A 21,787-nucleotide genomic window follows, 5' to 3' on the forward strand; every position below is an offset into this window, starting at 1 on the left:
ACTGGGTATTTACCCCAAAGACACAGATGTAGTGAAAAGAAGGGCCATATGCACCCCAATGTTCATAGCAGCAATGTCCACAATAGCCAAACTGTGGAAAGAGTGGAGATGCCCTTCAACAGACAAATGGATAAAGAAGATGTGGTCCATATATACAATGGAATATTATTCAGCCATCAGAAAGGATGAATACCCAACTTTTATATCAACATGGATGGGACGGGAGGAGATTATGCTAAGTGAAATAAGTCAAGCAGAGAAAGTCAATTATCATATGGTTTCACTTATTTGTGGAACATCAGGAATAGCATGGAGGACATTAGGAGAAAGAAGGGAAAAATGAAGGGGGGGAAATCGGAGGAGGAGGTGAACCATGAGAGACTGTGGACTCCAAGAAACAAACTGAGGGTTTTAGAGTGGAGGGGCATGGGGGGATGGGTGAGCCCGGTGATGGGTATTAAGGTGGGCATGTACTGCATGGAGCACTGGGTGTTATATGAAAACAATGAATCATGGATCACTACATCAAAAACTAATGATGTATTGTATGGTGACTAACATAACATAATAAAATTTAAAAAATTAAAAAAGAAAAAAATAGAGCTACTCCTGTGTTCTTTCCATGGCCAACTGCACAGGGGCTATCAAGCCTCCAGATCTAAATTTCAGTGTTTGTAGACAAGTGTTTTTTGTTTACATAAGAATGAATTATCTCAGGGCTTTCAAAAGCTAAATCCAAAATGTCTTGAGTCAATTTTCCCTCGAGTAAAACAAAGAAATAGTTATGTAAAGGTTAGGGCCACTGGCTACGATGGCCAGGGGATTCCTAATTTTGCAGTTTTTGTTAAAGTTTTGCAGTTTTTGTTAAACTTTTATATGCTCTTCCTTTAGATATCATCTCCGAGCCTATTTCCTGGACTTCCAGGGCACTAACCTCCTTTGAAACCTTAAAATGATCTCTGTCCACACCCCCAGCTCATAGCTTACTTAATTTTGACCCACCTTCTCATTAATACTGCCATGAAAATAATGGCATTCCAGGGCAACCTCCTAGATCTGCCCTAGAGCCTATTTCTCATGCCAATTAGATCCTGTGGCATCATATGCCCCCATGCTTAAGGGCAAGGCCACAGCCGCCACCTTGATTGACAGGCTCCTCCATTCACCTGTGTGCTTCCCACACGGCGTCTGCTCTCTTCACATTCATAAGACACAGTGCTTCTCTGCATGGTGACAGACCACTTAGGAACAAGCTCTTTTGATTACTAAGCCTTCCATCATCTTCCATCGTTGTAACACTTGGCATCCAGCTGCTTGACCAGCCCTCTCTGATGATGGGAGCCCCGCTCTGTTCCCTGTGATCGCCTTACAGCTATACATATGGTCTCAAAGCCACAAGACCACCTCTCAGACATCCCTCCAGACAATGCAAGCTCACTTCTATTTGGGGATGGCTCCTGTAAACAAAATTGCCAGGGACACATAATTACTCACGAAGCCATCATTTTCCAACATTAAATACGGGATGCATATTCATTGCCCGCTGTAAAATAGCCCAAGTGGCTGAATTCATGGTTCTTACTAGAGCTTGCACATTGCCAGAAGGAAACACTGCTCCTACTTACACGGAAATTTACACAAATATGCTTTTGGACACTGCCATGCTGTTGGCACAGTTTGGAAATCCCATGAATTCTTAACTGCTTATGGGCACTCCAGTGGCTAATGAGCACATAACTGCTGACCTATTACAAGATATTCACCTCCCTTCTAAAATCACATTGTTCACTGCCCAGCCCGATGCTGAAGAAACTAATGTTTTATCTTTAGTGAGCAATAGGGCTGACAGGGCTGCCAAGTATGCAACCCCAAACAGACTCCTTTATCCCTTCTCCACCCACTTTTTAACTCTACTTTTATCTCTGACTGATATGATTAATTATGAGGCAAATGGCCCACAGTCTGAAAAGGACACTTGGAGACAAAAGGGGCCGAACAGTTATCAGATGGATTATACATTGCGCCAAAGAGATTTTCTGTAGCCACTTTTCTTCCAACTTTTGGGCTTGTACTTATCTTCCAACAGATGGGACATAAGTGCAAACAGAGGATACTTAAGGAACTAAAAGACAATCAGTTTTGCCCAGGTGTCCACAAAATTTCTAACCAAACTCTCTCCCTGTGTTAAGTCTCACGACATTTCTAGAAGAAATCAACATACCCCCAAGAAGTCCTCCCAGGCCCACACCACCCTTGGCAGCACTCCAAATGGATTTTATAGATTTGCCCCCAGCCTGGGGTGAGTCTTACAATTTAGTTGTTGTCTGCGTGTTTAGTGGATGGATGGAATGCCATCCGACCAGATGTGCTGATGCCCACAAAGGTGGTGAAGAAATCAGTACCTGAGATTACTCCTGGTGTGGGCATTCCTCTCTGGATTGAGTCAGACTGGGGAACTCACTGTACAGCAGAGATAAACCATCTACTTGCAAGAACTATGGGGTACTCATTAAAATGTCATACTCCATGTCACCCTCCATCATCAGGGCAAGTGGAATGTATAAATCTAGACGTAAAAGATTTGTCAAGAAACTGGACTTAAGTGGCCACGAACATTGCCCTTGGCCCTTTTTAAGATCCAGAATACCCCAAATAAGAGACATGGATTGACCCCTTTTGCAATGATGTTTCGTCATCAAATGGTCTTGTGGCTTTGAGACGGCATCTCTAAATCTTTCATTCAGGGATTAAGTGAACCATCTGATGCTATGACTAACTATATACAAGAACTAACTAGTATACTGGAAGTACATCATCAATGGGTAAAAGAGGCATGGCCTCCACCAACTGATGAGGCTTGGTACCCATTTCTACCAGGATACCGGGTATTTTTGAAGGGTTTTCAAAGAAAACCCACGCTATCACCTCACTGGGAAGGATGCTGGGAGGAACTGCTGACCACCTACACTGCCATCAAAGTAAAAGAGAAATCATCCTGGATTCATGCAAGTTCCACCAAAACAGGCCCAGATCATTGTTTTCCAAACAACTGGGAGATGATCCTTCCTGGTGACCTGAAGATAAAGATTTCCAGGGCCCAGTCCCCGGCCCCAGAAACAGATGGCATCATGACATAGACGGTTTTCCCCAAGATCATGAATCAAGAAACTTCTCTTTCACCTATCCCTCTTTTTTTTTATAAGACTCCCTAATATTAAGACAAAAACAAAAACACAAAATCTCAACTTTCTTTTTAATAATTTTTCACATTTTAAGTCATTGAATAGAAGGCTGACCAAAGAATGTTTGTTTCTATCTATCCTACTTCCCCTCCCGACGTTTCTGCTACGGGTTCTTTTCCAGCCTGTGTCTTATTCTTACTAATCCTCTCTTTTTCGACAGGTCAGGCACAGATCAAACACCCCCTTGTGCCAGTTTACTAAACTCTGGCCATGTTAACTGACCCATCTGACTGTTGGCTGTGTCAACATTTAGATGCAGAAGAACCCAAACTGGTCTCTGTTCCTGGTGCACTGAGCATAGGAGATGGATGGACGGCAAGGTATGGTATCTATGACCAGAAGAAAGTCACTCTTCCTTTTTCCCTGGGGAGTCACTTGGACCCTGGAAATCTTCTACAGAAGCTCAAGGACTATCCCTTGTCAGGGTAGGAATAATTTTTCCCTTTGCACTGAAAACATATGCCACTGGACTTCTCCCGGGAGATATGACAAGACTATACAGCAACCAAACCCTGTGGTTTAATGCTGAAAATGGCATCTTCAAACTTGGCAAGGAGATTAAAAACAGAAGTTTGCCAAATCACCAAATGCATTCTACAGCATCCCTGAACAACATGGGGTATTTCAGCTGCTCCCCTTGTTAGATGACCCAATACCACAGACTACTTGGGTGGACCAAAATTCTGAACTTACTTGGCCAGGTGACAAAGCTAAGTTTTATAGCTGCCAGAACCAAATAACAGGCCTCCTAAAGAAGCTATTTTACAACCTGTTCTGCTCTCATAGGCTGACAGGACCATGTGAAATATGGAGATGTATGGACCATTATCAGTGGCGAAGATCATGGAATGCTCCACACTTTGAAAATTATAGGTTCCAGGGACACCTGGGTGGCTCAGTCAGTTAAGCATCTGCCTTTGGCTCAGGTCATGATCCCAGGGTCCTGGGATGGAGCCCCACATTGCGGCGGGCTCCTTGTTCAGTGTGGAGCCTGCTTCTCCCTCTCCCGCTCCCTCTGCTTGTGTTCTCTCTCTCTGTCAAATGGATAGAATCTTAAAAACAAAAATAAATAAATAAACACACCCATTGATAAATCAGAGAAAATCCACTAATGTATCACAATTCCAAGTTTTATTCAGCATTAAGGGTTTTATTCCCAAGTTTTGGAGATTATGATTTAGAAATGGCAATCCTAAATCTTTCTATGGTAATGGAACAAGAGTTTAATACCACAACTCAAACTTTCAGAATACTCCAGGCAGAAGTTAACATTGTTGTGCCCTAGGTACACTGGCCACCCAGCAAGGAGGACCTTATGTAATCAGTGGTCAAACATGTTGCTTCTATGTAAAGAAAATGGGACAAGGAATACCTAACTTACATCTGTTACAAGAAAGAATGAGTATTTTTCATCAGGTAAATAAAGCATGGGCATTCTATTAGACTGATCTGTTTCCGGGGTCAGGGGACTAGTTTAATGGGATATGGGGAAATGTGAGAATGGAATATTCATCTTCATTCTAATCTACGTTCTTTTTGTCTTTTGCAGATTTCCTATCACTCGTTTACAGACTCGATTTCTCCCTCCACTGTCACCAGCTCAGCTTTTAGGATGTAGAACTTCCAGGGAAGTTTCAGAGGAGGGAACTATAAGGGTACAGGGCAGGCTACCCCCAGATGCTGATTATTTATCATTGATGCTGCTTGGGAAACAGCTGGAACAAGGACACTCAGACCCTCCTCTGTCCCCCTGAAAGTAGGAAACAAATCTTTCATTTGAAAAATATCCTCCCTGTACTAAGAAGTAAAAAGACATCCTTATCACAGAGAGAAACATTTTAACAGTAAGAAAGCTATAGAAACAAATCTTATTTTTCTTTCTTATCGCCTCAGCCTATATTCTTAGAATTCCTTATGAATTAACGTTCCCAAACCCCTGTGTTCTTTATCTTGTCAATTCCTCACAAATGTACTCTTTGTCTAAAATGTATACAAGTACCTGTCTTGGTCATTTCTTTGGGTCTCAATTTTATTATTGGGGCTCCATGTGCACATAAAACTTTGTAGGTTGTTTTTTTTTTTTTTTTCCCTCCTGTTAATCTGTCTCATAACAAAGTAATTCCTAAACCAGCTAGAAGAACCATGGGGGGGAAAGAAGGAAATTCCTCCCTCCTCTACACTTATTTGTTTAAAGTTGACAGGAAATGCAACCTCAATCATATTTTGAGGTTCTCTCTCCCTTCCTGGCATCAGACAAGAATCCAAAGAGCCTACATTTGGAAAACAGGAGCTCTAGACATGAATCCTTCCTGATTACCACTAAAGCGTGACCCATTTGAAATCAAGACAGTTGGGTGGCTTCATTTCCTCTGAGCTAAGGGAAGTAGGGATGTTTAGCCTCAGTCTCCAAGACCACTGCTCTTTAGCTTCCTTCTCCTGCTTCCATTCTCAACCCCTGCAGAAATCCCACATGAGTCTCAGCAAGCAGTGTGCTAACAGAACACAGGCTTCCATTTTTAGAAACCCCCCAAAAGCCCAGTGCCCTCCGCATTCCCTGGGAGGCCTGTCTTCTCTCCCCTGGGCCACTTGCTTCTCCCCCTCACATGGGCTAGCCCCTCATATTGAAACCTGCTTGACCGCAGCTCCCAAAGTCTCTCTCTGGTTCTAAGACACAGAGACCATGAAGGAACCCCTGGGGGTCCCTCCCTGACTCCAAAGATGAAGGCTTGACTACTCTCTTAGGACGCAGGGCGGGGGGGGGAAACTCCTCTTGTTTCTTATCTCTTGCAAAGCAAACATGTAACAAAGCAAAACACACAGAGAAAATCACAATCTCAATCCATAAGCCTGGCACATTATTATTACTTTTTCAGTTGGTGACACTGAGGTTCTTGAGGTGAAGTAGCTGAGGTGGGATTTAAGTAGGCTGGCCCTTCCCCTGGTGGGGAAAAAAGCTCTGGTCATTGAGGAGGGCCCTTGGCCATCCTTTGAGGAGCCCTAACTCCCTACTCAGGGCTCCACCCCTGCTGCCCACTGACATGGGAGCAGAAGGCTAGCTGAGGACAAAGCACAAGCTGACACCCTACAACCTCCCTCCCTCTTTTGGGTGGGATATGTGGGACATTCCTCTAGGAAACTTCCAAATATCTTAATGTTAATGCTTTGCTAGAGGGAAAAACATACTAGCCTTGAGAGTAGCAAGGCCTCCAGGATCCTGATGGTCTTCTTTAGCGTATGAAAGTCCTTTGGGACAATGAAAGTCCTTTTGGACACCTCTCTTTTTCCTTACCTCCCCCAGCCCCATAGTATATAATCAATCCCTCCTCACAACCCCAGCATAGCTCTTTCTGCTCATGGGTCCTGTCCCCAGGCTTTAATAAAACCACCATTTTGCACCAAAGATGTCTCAAGAATTCTTTCTTGGCTCCGGATCCCACCCCACCAAACCTCACCTATCCAAAACTACATCAACATGACCTCTAAACTGAGAACTGAGATCCACTCTCCCTTTTCTGGATGAGTTCCCCGTTCCTGTGCAACACAGGAATGATGGAAAGCATTGCAGTGGTGACTCCTCCAAGTCTTCCCACCATCCAGAGCATGGTCTGAAAGGACACAAGAAAGGAAATGACATTTGTTGGCAACATCAGCTACTCTGGGACACATTGTCTCCCACTGGCTCCTGCCTGGACATTTTGAGGAAAAACATGTATCGGGGAAAAAATACACAAATGTGCATTCCTGGAGGAATAGTCATTTGGCAAGCTGTCCGCCCGAGTAAAAATCTCTCTTCTCCTGAGAAATGGAAAACAGTACCTTGAGGCAGGTCACCAGTTTCTGGAAGCTTTCGGAAGCTGTAGATTAATTCTTTTTGCTCATTAAAAGTAAAGGAATAGATAAAAATTCCTCTATTAATTCTGTTTGTTTCTGCTACTTCACATAGATAAAAGAAAAACAAGGAGATTCTCCCTTCAAAATACCTCTGTTAGTCCCTTTCATCTCATCATCACCATTTTTATGGCTTTATTTTGGGGCCTCGGTCCAGATGGCCGCCATTATCTCCAAATAAATCCCCCATATCTCTCTCTCTCCATTGCAGTCCACATTGCACACAGTCTCCGGAAGGCCTTTCCCACATGTCCACTTTCCAAATGGCCTTCCCTACTCAGGTGGAGGACAAAGGGCCAAGGACTTAGACCTCTGATGTCATGGCCGAATGAGGGTGTGTGTTCCTGGACAAAACTCACGGGGCTTGCGTGAAAGACCTCTTCTGCAACTTCTGAAACCTGCCTGCTCTGCATTATGAGTTATGGTCATTTGTGAATAGTTTAATTATGCTTTGACACAATTATGCTGCATTGCACTTTTCATGTTTTAGGCATTTAATTCATAAAAGATGAGTATCTGAATTGTGACATTGTATTCCCAGCCCCATTTTGTCATTGCTTTCCATTTCTAATAGACCCATTTTAAATATCTTGAAATAAAAGCCTCAGGACTTAGAAGGCGCTCCAGGCAGAGGAAGGACAGAAAATTCACTGTGCCATTTCCTTGGGGTCTGCCCTGGAGGGGAGAAGCTGGGAGGAAAAGGACTAAGCAGAGGAGCAGATTGAAACCCTCAGGAAGTTGGATCCTCCCTCCCCCCTCAGGAACACAAGGGGAAACACTGGCTTCCTCCCAGCCCAGGAGAATCTCCCAGGAACCAGCCTCCAAAGGCACTCTTAAGGAAGAAAGTCATATACGCAGAATGGGAGGCTTTCAGGAAAGCTGAGGGGAAAAGGGCAGTAAGTGTTTGGTCAATGTATTTATGGACTCTATCCCTGTATTTATGTGATTTCCAAACAAAGAGCTGATTCAGTCAGCGGAGCTAAAAATCAGTTAAAACAGTGAAACGTTATTTAGAGCTGCATAAACTAAACAGCCAGTGAACTGAACTTCTCAACACATTTTGATATTAAATATTTCCGTTATGATTCAAAGATATTTATAGGGCACAGATGCCAGGCCCTGATGAGGCGGTGGTGAACTGAAGTCCCTTGCCTATCGGGTCCCCTCGGAAGATCCCACGTGTGTGCGTGCATGGGTGAGTGGTGTGTGTGAGTGTGCGTCTGTCAGCTTCCTTTGTTTCTGAGGATGCATGACCTAACTGTTCCACCTCCCCCACTATCCGAATTCCCTTTACATCCTCAAAGTGTTTGCATATGTGGTCTTCTAAACACAAGAACTCACGCATTCTTCTTGCCACAAAATAATGCTACCCAAACTGTCCTGTTTCTTTGGGCTCAACCAGGATATTGAATTACCCGGTTCATAGAGCATATGTTCAGCAGCGATCCTGTTGTAAACAAACATCTCCACCACAGCTGAGCAGGAAGCTGAAAAAAAAAAAAAAAAAAGAATTCAGTCTAGAATTGCTCAAGAAGATGAGTTTTCAGAGACTAGAGCGGAAGGGGATGACCTACAGGCTTGGAAAATGGTTTGGTGGGACTGGAACGTACCTTTGTTGGGTGACAGTGCCCTCTGTTGGTTCCTTTAAGGAAAACAGGCAGCGTTTTCACTGAGAGCTACTTTTAAGGAAGAACGTCCACTAAGGTCCTGGTGGGAAAATGCCAATAGTTTGTTTCGAGGCATTTATCGGGATGTTTGTCTGCAAGGGGCCCTCCTATTTACCCAACACCTGTGACAGCCACACCATCATTCAGAGCCTGCCTTCCTAAGCGTGTTATTCTCAGGCTGCTCAGAATTCCCAGCCAGGGTGCTTCCCTGTCCTCCTTCCCTTCATATTGCTACCTTTCCTCCTTGTGGGACCTCCCTTTCCCTCATCTTCTCAGCACCGTGGCTCACGGACTTGGGCTCCTGTAAGATCACCCTGCTAAGGGACTAATGGATACAAACAAGACTAAAGAGCCTTCCCCCCACCCCATTATCATTCCAAGGGTATTAATGGGCACCTTCTTCAGACAATGACCCAATCTTTGTTGTCTGGCCAGAGGCTCTCAGTAGGAAAGACATTTCATGCCTGGAAGAAAGGAGGGAGGGATCCTACATATCAGGTGGATCCAACAGGGAAACACTTCTAGAAAGTGTCCTCATCAAAACTATAGGTAGCAATGGCTGCATAGTGATGGGGCAGGATCATTTCAGAAAACATCTTGCTGAGAGTCAGAGAGTCCTCTTTTGGAACACTTCCATGGTGCCATTTCTGGAGGGTTCACAGTGCTCTTCGATACATCGTCATGATATACTAGGTCTTCATGAACGACACAAAGCTGGCCTGACCAAGTTCTGTTTCACTGAGTGAGATCATTCTCCAACTCAAAAGTCAGCTAAACTCCTGCAGAAATGAGTAGGCGCCCTGCCTATATTAAGAGAGACTGGCTCTTAAAACTTCCCTTTAACCTCAAGATTTCTCAGGCCCTGAACTGCGAGGGATCAGCAGCTGAACTTCATCAATGGACTATGCTGTGCACATGTCTTCTTGGCTGGGGTCATGTGAAGACCAACTTGAGGACAGAGGCCACAGCCTGCCTAAACATTTCAGAGAATGTGCCGCAGCTCATATTCCTGGTTGGGTCACTTTATAGCTGACCTTCAGCATCTTCGATGTGAAGACCATAAATGGGAGGTGTTTTCCCACTTTTTTGTGACTCGGGGGACCTGAACTCAAATTTAAAAAATGAATAAATGAAAGGAGGAAGGAAGGGGCGCTGGGTGGCTCCATTGTTAAGTGTCTGCCTTCGGCTCAGATCAGGATCCTAGGGTCCTAGGATCGAGCCCCACATCGGGCTCTCTGCTCAGCAGGAAGCCTGCTTCTCCCTCTCCCACTCCCCCTGCTTGTGTTCCCTCTCTCGCTGTTACTCTGTGTCAAATAAAAAAAAAAAAAAATCTTAAAAGAAAAAAAGAAAGGAGGAAGGAAGAAAAAAATGTTTAAAAAAAACCTCTTTTTCAGACTTATTAATGGTCACTTTGATGCGGGAGAGTGAGTTTCTTGTCTCATGGAGTCGAAGAATGAATCTCCGGACAAAGGAGAGTGAGTAAAGCGATAGAAGCAAGGATACAGAAAAAGCTCTCAGGAGTGAGAGGGGTCCTGACAGGGTTGCCAGTGAGGGCTTTTAGAGATGGTCTTTTATAGAAAGCTAACCAAGGAACTTAAATTTTTTTAACATCTCTATTGATAGCACCATTGAATAAGGACTAGTGATCACACCTTCAATGGCTTACTTCCTTTTTAGGGTCCGGTAATTCTTGGTTGGTCACAAGTAGCTATTATAACAAAACCCCACCTCTGACACCTAGGACAGGATGGTCTGCTTTGTTCCCTTATCTCTGGTTTCCTTTCATCTCCTGCATTTAATTTTGTGAGCCTGGTCTCATGGCCCCCTACCTATCTCTCCTTACCTGGCCCCGCCTGTCCCTTACTCAATTTGGTATTATTTTCCTCCATTTCTCACTTGGCCAGCAAATTCTAATCCAGAGTAGCTTGGGCCGTGTCACGAGGGCCCCAGAATAGAAAGCAACACCGTTAAACTCCGTTAGAATTTGTGCCGAGTTGAACCTGCTTCATAGTCCCTCATTTTCCTACGGCTCTACTCATCTCATAGCTTTTTCACTGGATATCAGAAATTCCCCTGGGCAGAAAGTCATTAAGGTATTATTATTACTCCCAATTCACAGCTGATGGGAAGGAGGATGAGTGGGATCAAAGGATCTACTTGAAATTGGTAGATAGTGAGGTCACCGTGTCACACATCTGGTTCTCTTCTCACACGATGCTGTCATGCCCACTTCACAGGGTAAAGCCAATCCGGGCCAAGTGTGCTCAGGAAGACTGTCGAAGTCCCATCTTTGCTCCAGGGATTTTAGATGCTGCCTGTATCATTTACCCAATTTCCATATGTGTTTGGGTCTGTTTCTGGACTTCTGTCCTATTTCATTGGTTTGTCTGTGCATGCACTACTACCACACTGTTGTTTTTAAGGATTTATTTATTTTAAAGAGAGAGAGAGAGAGTGGGCACGAGCAGGGGGAGGGGCGGAGGGAGAGGAAGAGAAATTCTTCAGCAGACTCCCCACCAAGCACGGAGCCCAATGTGTGGCTCCATCTGAGGACCCCGAGATCATGACCAGAGCCAAAATCAAGAGTCAAGCGCTCAATCGACCAAGCTACCCAGGCGCCCCCCCCCGTTTTAATTATAGAAGCTGTATTAGATGTTTTAATGTCTGATATACACCCCCACACACACCCCGTACCTTTTCTTTTTCAGTGTTTTCGGCTTTTGTTGCACTTTTTTTCCCCACGTGAACATCAGTATCAACTTGTCTCACCTCATAACAAAAGCTTGCTGGTATTTTTTATTGGGATTGAGATAAATTTATAAATCTACTTGTGGGGGTCATGTTGAATTCTTTCACTGAAGAACAAGGGATATCTTTCCATGTGTTTAAGGCTAATTTTGTATCTTTCAGAGAATTTTTATTGTTTTATTCATTTAGATTCTGCACATTTCTGATTAGGCTTATTCTTAAGTATTTAATTTTTTTGAGGTTATTGTTCGTAGGGGTTCTCCTCTAACTGGTTATTCTTTGTATATATAAAGGCTATTTATTCTTTCAAATAAACTTTTAATTTCAGAATAGTTTGATTTACAGAAAACTTACAACAGTACAGTTACAACATACTTACCTCACCCAGTTTCCCCCAACGTGAACATCTCACAATTACCATGTTACCTTTGTCTAAACTAAAACACCAACATTTCTACACTGCTGTCAAAATCAGACTTTATTTGGATATCACTAGCTTTCCCCTCAATGTCCTTTTTCTGTTCGGGGATCCCATCCAGAATGCTATGGTCCACTTAGTAGTTGTCTTTCCTTAGTCTCTTCTGGTCGGTGACAATTCTTTGACGTTTCCTTATAGTTCATGAGCACGACAGTTTTGGGGGGTACTAGTCAGGCGTTTTGCTGAATGCCTCTCAATTTGGGTTTGTCTAATATTTTTCTCAAAACCAGACTGGGGTTGTAGGTTTGGGGGCAGACTATCCAAGAGGTGACATACCCTTCAAGGTGATTGATTTTGCACAAGGCAATAGTACATCCTGCCCCATTGTTGGATTCTTTCATTTTTTGCATGGGTGCGAGCATTGATGACTGAGTTTCCAGTTATATGATCACATCAGCTACACAAAAGGATAGTTGTACTGCTTCTTTTTTTTTTTTTAATTTTATTATGTTATGTTAGTCACCATACCATACATCATTAGTTTTTGCAGTAGTGATCCACGATCCATTGTTTTCATATAACACCCAGTGCTCCATGCAGTACGTGCCCTCCTTAATACCCATCACCGGGCTAACCAATCCCCCCTCCCTGTACTGCTTCTTTTCCAATCCTCATGCCTCTAATTGTTTTCTTTCCCTTCTCTGGCATATCTTACTTCATCTCTTTTGCCCTAGAAGCCATCTCCTCTGAGGCTCTGGTCCCCTCACTGTCCCAGCCCTTCTTGGTGCCCCCCTCCCCACAGTGGCAGGATTTCCATCCCCCAGCTCTCCTCCCCACAGGCGCTCCCACAGTATCTCTGTTGAAATTAGGTGCTTATTGCTCTTTGTACGGTTTGGAGTTTGTGATAGACCTGTCTCCTAGTGATGTTGCAGGTTTGGGGCATGTGTGATTTTGTGTTCCATGTTGACTTTATGGCTTAGGGGAAGGATATATGGAGATTTCAGACTCAAGTGGCCACCATTACCCAAGAACCCATCAGAACTCTTCTGGACATTGTTTTGATGGTCTTTGATTTACTGGTTTCTGTACTCTGAAACCAGTTCAAAATGGCTTAACTGAACGGAGGTCTACTTTATAGCCTCTGAAACCATGCAGTTATTTTCAGCTAGCTGGTTTCTGACGTGCAAAAAGCCATTTCCAGGGATCAAATTCTATATTAAACAAGATGGGAAAGTATTCCTCCTTCATATAAAGGAAGTCTGGAGAGACACAGTATAGGGTTGGCATGGCAGCTCATTAATTATCAAAGACCCAGGAAACGTCTCTCCTGATGCTCTTTCATCTTCACCACAGCCTTCCACCTCTCTGCTCAGAATGGTTCCTTGAGCTTCAGCCATCATGCTCACGTTCCAGCTACTCAGACACAGGTGCAAATAAGAACAGAACTGAGTCATAGCATCCCAACAGCAGGAAAGGCTGGGAAATTCCATCTGTATTCTTTATTCTGTGATTTCATCTGGCAGCTAAAAATTAGGGGATGTATTTCTAAAGACGTGGGAATGGATGTTGGGAAACACCAGAACAGAAGGGTGGACTTTAACACAATGTTTATTCCATAAGCCCGCACTCCTCACTTCCATGAAAGTTGTAGCAATTCTTGCCTGGAAATTATAGGAATGCTTTATAATTACTTTATACTTTATAATTATGATGATTTTGTTATATATATATTTTCCTTACACTATAAACTTACTAACACATTGATTTAAATACTTGTAATTTCTAGAGGGGCTGGGAGACCCTAGAATTATAATGCTACTCTATCGTTTTACCTCTCCAATTTTAGATCTTTTTAGAAACCCTGTTTGTGGGATATAATCTTTCACACCTTCATTATTTTATGTAGTATCTTTCTGCCATTTTGAATTTCTCTAGAGAAGAGCAAAATACAGAACATTGAGCTTCTCTTAGATCTGTATGCAAATGATATTGTGTTATATAACCACTAGATGGCGACCGTGTCCATGCTGCTAGAAATCCTTCGCTCCTTGACCAACCTGGATATCACGGAGAAGCGTTTAAGACCAAATCTTTTCTGAAATAATGCAATGGGAATGAATCTCAGTCCCCAAACTCTAGGGTGTGAAAAATACTAAATGTCTTTATTTTCTATACTCAGCCTATGCACTGCTTCAAGATCCAAGGAAAATTAAATTTCATTCTTGGGGCTGCTCTCTCTTCTGCTCATCGCCAGAAGAGGGCAAAGGACCAAGGGGGGCCCCTGCTGGCATTAGTCATCTGTCCACACTGAGGATCACTGAGATACCCTTTGTTCCAGTTCCCATGGCCCTGGCTGGCCCACAACTGTCTTGTTTGTGCCTTTGGAAGGATGGGGACCCAGGAACCTGGATGAGTTTCTCTTATGCCCCACAGGGCCCATCCCTCTGAGTTTCTTTCACATCCCCAGGACACCATAAGGGACCAGCGTGTGAATAGTTGCTTTTCACAGGACCCCCAGGACCTCTGGTTGTCCCAGGCTGGGCTTGAAACCCACCCCCGCCTCCAGGTTTCCCTCAGAGGCTCTTTCTCTCTCAAGTTCCTTCTCCTCAATGGATTCAGGCATTTGGAAACAAATCTCAAAGGAGCTGGTTTGCCGGCAACACCTGCTTTCAACCTGTGTTAAACCTTTCTTTACACAAGGAAGCACCACCCCCTATTTCCTACAGAAGAAATAAAATGTCATTTTACAACTCTTAAATAAGTATCCTGCCACATCACCTAAGCACACTCTGTAACCAGCTGGTAATTTGTGCCTCTCTAAAATAATTTCCAAAGTAAATCAAGGTAAATCAAAGCTGCTACTTCCTAGAAAATGCTTTCCTTTGCTGCCTTCTCTCTGTAGGACATCTCCGTGACATACCTCAGCAAGGATGACAAACGCCAACTCTGCAGACCAGATGGGTCAGAAAGCAACCGACCCCAGAAAGGGATCCTGCTGGTGCAGAGAGGTAGCGGAGTGAAACTTTGCACAAACCACGCCTCCATTCACCTTAGCAAACATCCATGGAGGCCTGAGGTTGACAAGGCCTGGCATATTTATGTGGAGGACTGAGAGGGAAAGCCACCCGAGTGTATGTCCCTGGCCTACGTCCCTGGAGGTCTAGAGGACGTCAGATTTAGCGTCACACCCACTGGAGACATCTACCTTTCAGGCCTGATTGGAGCAGGCAGGAGAGAGAGCAATGGCTACATTGGAAGCAAGCTGCACGCCCTCCAATGACAGGGCCACACAATGCAGTCACGGGGGGTTAGATAGGTTTATGAAGCAGAACTCCTCCACAAGGCCTGCCTGGACTCAACAGGGGGAGAGACAACCAAAGCCCAGGGGACTGGGTGGGGAGTCCGGAAGCAGCCAGCCAGGGCAGAGGCTTGGCTGCTTAAACGGATCTCTAATGGAAGGTCCTGCAGGGATCAGTGAGGACAGTGAGGAGCGCACACGACTGCCCATGAGCGCAAGCGTCCGGTCTGGCCATCTGCCATGCCCAGAGAACACCAAAGCCTGACACGACTGTCCACGTGAGGAAGCCCTTTCTTGTCCCCATCCCTCTCCTTCCTGCCTATCTGGGCTGAACTGTCTTCTTCCAAAATTCCTATGTTGAAGCCCTAACCCCCAGTAGCTCAGAATGGGACTGTATTTGGAGATAAGAGCCTTCAAGGGCTAATGAAGTTAAAATGAGGCCGCTATGGGCGGGCCCAAATCCAATCTGACGGGTGTCCTTATCAGAAAAGGACATCTGGACGCACAGAGAGTCACTGGGGTGCCCATGCACAGACGACAAACTATGTGAGGACACACAGAGAAGGCAGTCAGCTGCAAGCCAGTGAAAGAGGCCTTAGGAAAAGCCAAACCTCCCAGCACTTTCATCTTGGACTCAGCCTCCAGAACTGGGAGACAGGACATTTCTGCTGTGTAACACCCGACCCCCCACCCCCCAGTCCGTGGTACTTTGTGCCAGGAGCCCTAGCACACCGACCCACAGCCCCACACTCAGCTCTGGAAGGATCACCAGCAGGAACACTGGGAAGCCAGACGTGTCCCATCCCCTAGCAGGTTGCTCAGCTAAAGGAAGGTAGGACGAGGGGAACCTTCAGGCTGGTGAACCTTTATGATTCTGACGATTGGACTGATACACAAGAATTACATGACTATGAGACTTTGGACTGGACTTTTTTGCTATCTAAGAGTAATCAGAAATATGATGGGGCCTGCCCAGCACCTCCTCAGAGGGGCAGGCAACCCTGAATCTGCAAAGGGGCTTCATAGGAACGGTTAGAGAACTAAAGTGCTGCCTTCTTCGCCCATTTAACCAAAACAGCGGATTTAATGAAACCGCTGAATGAACATTTACTGAGTGCTTTCTAATTGCCAAGCCCTCTTCTAAGCCCTTCGTGTGGGTTAATTCCTCTCCTCCTCACCCACGAGGCTCCTCCTCATCTCACACGGAGGAGACCGATGCCCAGACGGTCCTGCGTTTTGCCAGGTTCCCAGTGATGACGAGGGGCTCACCCAGGCAGTCGGGCCCTCACACTCACCTGCACTGACTCAGTGTGATGCGCTGACAACGGAGGGAAGGAGGGACTCTGTCTGGGCACAAGCTCTTTGGAAGAGGTGAGGATTCCATGAACTTGAGCGTGCTGAAGAATTTTGACAAGCAGATAGAGGGAGGAAAACCTTCCATGCTGAAGGAACTGTTAAAAGGTAAACAGGGACATGTTAAAATTTTTAAGTTTATTTGAACGAACATCGATTCCAATCAGGCTGTGCCAAACCGGAAGTGGTTAGAGGGGCTCCACCAACTGGAGCGAGGTTTTTATAGAGAAGACGCTGGAAGCAAAGCAAGGGCATTCCTGATAGGCTATCGCTTAAGAGGCGCCTTCTGTGGGAAAGCCTCGTTGTCTCTTATGATTGGTTGGCCTTAGGTTTCCATGTCTTAACCGTGAGGCATTTACAGGCTTAGGTTTGGGTTTGCTGACCTAGGCTGCTGAGGCATTAGAACCACATCAGTCTAACGACCTCCTGGTTTCCCTAACAGAACACAAGAGTTGGAAGCCAGGACACCATGATGGCCAATAGCAAGATTTGTCCCGATAACATTTGTTGAGGGGCAGAGAAGTCGCGGATCTAGTGAGACAGACGGCTGGAAAGATCGGGGCCCAGTTATGAGAGACACTAGCCCCAGCCAGGGAGGTGTGGACAGATACTGTGTTCTGAGCAGGGGACGGGCAGGATCACCCTGTTGCAGACACATTTGTCTGTCGCTTGCAAGTTGGCTCTTTTCTTCATCCTCATAAGGATCCGTGGGCTCCTTCTGCCTGTGCATGGGCATTGCGCATGGTGACGACTTAGGATCGTGGCCGGTGACGCGCAGATGGGATCAGCTGGAGCTGGTAAGATCAGCAGGAGGTGAGTGCAGTGAATCACCTGAGAGCAGAGGAAGGACTGGAGTGGAATGAAAAGGTGAGAGCCAGATGTGATTCGGGACCTGGAGGGCAAAGCAGTGGGGTTTCAGGGGTTTGGGAGGGTTAAGGAGAAAAGGAAAGGAGCAGACAGGGTGGCCTGGCTCCAGTAACAATCTGCAGAATGAATAGGGTAGAACGCAAAGGAAAGGCCAACTTGCTGCTACCTTCCATTAGAAACACGGATTCTGTTGCTATAGAAACCACGGTAGCCCGTTTGGGACTTGATGAGACTCCCACAGGCAGCCGCCATTTACCCCATTCCTGAAAGGCCATGTGATCATCTGTCAAGGCCCAATGTGATGCTGAGAAAGGCCAGCCATCTGCTCCCCAGCCCTGGCTGGCCCACAGCTGCCTCTGTGAGCTGGAGAACCCCTCTTCTCTCAGCCTCTGTGATCTTACCCTTGGGGTGACTCTGAAGGAAGGAAAGAGGGGGCTGGGGGTGGGGGTCCTTCCCATCACCCTGCCAGAGAGTGCCAACAAAGCCCAACTGACAGGACTCAGCTGGGGACATACAAAAAGCTCTCAGTACATCCGCTGGTGAAACTTTCCCTCCACAGGGGCTCCGAGACCAGACAATAGCCCCGGTTTCCCTGCAGCTGTAAACTTCTTTCCCAACTTGGCCATGAGTCAGTGGCTTTGTGCTCATAATCATTGTCCTTTGAGCTTCTACGGCTAAATTCCAAAACACACTCTAGGCTGTTTGGTAAAATTTTTCCTGCCCCCAGTGCAAGAAAATTCATGTTAGACAATGGAGTTCATTTGCCAGCAAGAGGATGGATACAAAACTCAACTACATTTAATAGGAAAAAAAAAATCAGGATGATTTGCATGAAGAAGTAGAGCTTAGGTTCAAGTGCTGGCTTGGCTACTCATAGTAGTGAGTGATCAGTGGGGTTCATCCCTACCCTGTGACTCAGTTTCCTCTTCTGTAAAAATGAGGGGGTTGCCGGGGGCTTTTATAATTATTTGTTAGCAACACATGATTTTGCCCTCAGAACTCTTATAAAAAACAGATGTAAAAATACAGTATAAATTCATGTACATAAACAATTTCAAATGCATATTGGATTAATACAAAGTAGTCAAACAAGGCTATCTGTGTATTTATTTTGGTTGCACTGTATCACAAAGATCGTGATTGATACACGGAAGTGTTTGCAAATCCTAGTCATTTTCTTTCTTTCTTTCTTTCTTTCTTTCTTTCTTTCTTTCTTTCTTTCTTTCTTTCTTTCTTCTTTCTTTCTTTTTTTTTTTCTCCTTTGCCTTGTTTTGTTTGTTTTCAGTAATTGCCTAATCTACTCAGGGTAGTCCTTAGAATTGGGGCAGAGCAGGTTTTAATCTAAGGTCATCAAAGACAAAACAGACCCCCAAAACCAGCTAACCAGGTAGCATAAGCTCATGCATTTTGAGTATGCATTTTCATAGCACTTTTAATCACAAGTTAAATATATTTTAAAAATGAAATTGGAATGAAACATTTGAACACCTCTTTAAAACTCTCTGGGTTCACAGAACATTCTGGAATCTACTGGGCTAGTTGTCCTTTAAGAAGTCTCAAAGTCTGTGATCCCTGCCTCTTCTCCCCGCCCCAATTCCCACCTCTCTCCCTTTATTCACTCTACAAATATTTTTGAGATACTACTGTGAATCCGGCATAGTTATAGGCCCGTGAGCCACTTCAGTGAATTTCCCCAAATACATACACAACCCCTGCATGACAACTTTACCCTTGCACTTGTAATTATTTAGTTTATAGCTTTGAAACGGTTCCCGTTTACACCACATCACACGCAGACTCGTTCTTTTCTAAGTGACTGAGTTTCTCACTCGGTCAGTTACCAGTTCCTGGGCAGTAGAGGAACACCGTGGATAATCCATCAACCTGCTAGAAGGCAACTGCTGAAGACAAGAGGCCCATTTATAGCCCCCGCCCCCCATTGGTTGGTTAAATTCAGGGAATAACTCTGTAGTCAGCAGGATTCCCACCAGACTCAATCTTCCTTCCTGGAGTTTTGGAAAGTGTTTGCAGATCCTAGGCTGCTGAGGCATTGGTAAAGTAAACCACTGACCTTGGGTTCATTTTGTATTTCTTCAAGATGCTCTAAATGAGGTTGTAGAGGTTTTTGTTTGTTTGTTTGTTTGTTTGTTTGTTTTTAATGATGCCCCATTCAGAAAAACCCAAAGTCCTCTCAGAATGCCCCAGAGACTGACCAATGGAAGGGTGGCCTTTGTAAACCTGAAGAATAAGGTATTGTCACAGAAATCTGTTCTATTAAAAGCCTTCTGTTCCAGAAGCCCCATCCAGTGGGAGGTAGAATATGAAATTCTCCAGATTCTTAGACAATGTCAGTAGGGGATTCAGATTATGTCATTTAGGTTCTGTGATGTGTCATCTTAACAATGAGGTTATTACCCAAGAACAGGAACTGAGAAGGTAGGCTAGATAAGCCTGAGAGTCCTTGTCTAGTAGGTGGCCCTATCCTTTTTTTACCATGAGCACCATGTGGGATGTGGAGCTGGTGTAGGACTGTCCTTTCATCAGATGCAATTCGGATCTGCTCTTGGGGACAAATCCATTTGATTGGAAAGGGTACGTATGTAAGAGGATACAGTGGAGACACTTAGAGGCGAATGGGGGGGAGGCAAGCAGTTTTATAAACTTCCCGGACACTACACTACTAAGAGAATAAAACATGAAGCAGGGAGTGTGAACTGCTCCAAAATTTATGACATCATTTTCTTACTTATTTTATTTATTCTTCATATTTTGCTTCTTCTTTTACGTTTCCTGGAAGCCTAGAAGGAGCACCGCTTTGGAGAGTATGTTAAGTTCTCGTCCTTGTCCACTAGGGGGCACGAAAATCCCAGGAACTGCCTTCCAAGAGCCCTAGATGGCTTTGAACAAGGGGAAGGGGATGAGCAAGGTGGGTTGTCCAGATCAGAGCAACGATCTAAAAGTAGTAATAATGTCCAGTGCTGGAATCCTTCTACAACTGCCCTTTCACGTGGTCGTGCAAAAACAAGCGGACATTTGCACTCCGGGAAAACTGACTCCCAGAGCAACTCTTCCCATCTTCCACTTCCGCCCCTTGAGGCCTCGTGGAACAAGTCTGATGGGGCTGCTCCATGACTAGACGTTAAATATTTGCCTACAGCTCTCACGTTCGCTCAGAGTCTTTTGTCCTCCGGAAAAAAAACACCGTCGTTGTTTTAACATTTCTCATATTGTATTGGTTAGGGCTTGCTCTTTTCTGTTGCAAGTTACAGAACCGGCTCTGGTCAGCGTTACCTGAGATGGCCCGCAGGATCAAGGGAAGAATGAAACATCCGTGGTTTAGGAAGCAGCTGCTGGGAAATGAGGGCGGGGGTCCGTGCCGCTCACACAACTCAGATGGGCGACTCTCCTTTCTGTGTCTCTCAGTTCCAAGTGTCATCCTCCTATAGGGACTCTGAGCACCACCCCTGGATCCGTCAGCCCTGGACAGGGGACATGTGTCATGTAAAGACGTGGCTGCTGAGTGCCAACACAGAGAAGCAAGAGAGCACAGGTTCCTGTTCCCTTATTCTGATCACTCCTCTGAACATGGACCACTTGTGACAGTTCCCTTCCCAGTGTGGACTCAAGTGCTGAGGCTGGGTCTGGCCACACAGAGCAGAGGCCATCAGCCTCCAGTTCGGGACTCCATACTTCTATTACTACGACCGAAAATGGTAAGCTTTCTTGGATTCACATTACTTGTCACAACCGTTGCTAACCGTCGTTGTGCAACCGTCCCTCTTGTACTCCAGCCACTCTGTCTGGTGACTTGAATGCCAGGTTTTATCCCAAGGATTTTCATTTGACATCTGAGTTACTGTTCCAGCCTGTGAAAATTGTTCTGGATTTTGATTATATTACCTATTAGAAGAGAATTATGCCAGTACTATTTTTTGTTTGTTTTTAGATTACTAAGGCATTTTTTTAAATTACTTTCCAAAATAGCTTACAAAGTTACTCTCCCACTGAGGTATGATTTGTTTTGTTTTTAGTGTTCCAGGATTCATTGTTTGCGCATAAAACCCCGTGCTCCATACAATACGTACCCTCTTTAATACCCATCACCAGGCTAACCCACCCCCTCACCCCCCTCCCCTCTAGAACCCTCAGTTTGTTTCTCAGAGTCCATAGTCTCTCATGGTTCGTCTCCCCCTCCGATTTCCCCCGCTTCATTTTTCCCTTCTTGCTATCTTCTTCTTCTTTTTTTTTTTTTTAACATATAATGTATTATTTGTTTCAGAGGTACAGGTCTGTGATTCAACAGTCT

The 21,787-nt window shown here is 44.9% G+C and overlaps 1 long non-coding RNA gene across 1 annotated transcript; it reads left to right on the forward strand.

The window, feature by feature from the left end:
* Nucleotides 1-3,415: 3,415 nt before the first annotated feature.
* On the forward strand, nucleotides 3,416-5,996 carry LOC145722465 (uncharacterized). Its single transcript, XR_014146768.1, has 2 exons — nucleotides 3,416-3,562; nucleotides 4,792-5,996. It is a non-coding gene; the product is annotated as an uncharacterized LOC145722465 (long non-coding RNA).
* Nucleotides 5,997-21,787: the final 15,791 nt, after the last annotated feature.

This window comes from Leptonychotes weddellii, chromosome 7 (assembly GCF_054177405.1).
Source record: "Leptonychotes weddellii isolate Sample4059 chromosome 7, ASM5417740v2, whole genome shotgun sequence".
Lineage (NCBI taxonomy): Eukaryota > Metazoa > Chordata > Mammalia > Carnivora > Phocidae > Leptonychotes > Leptonychotes weddellii.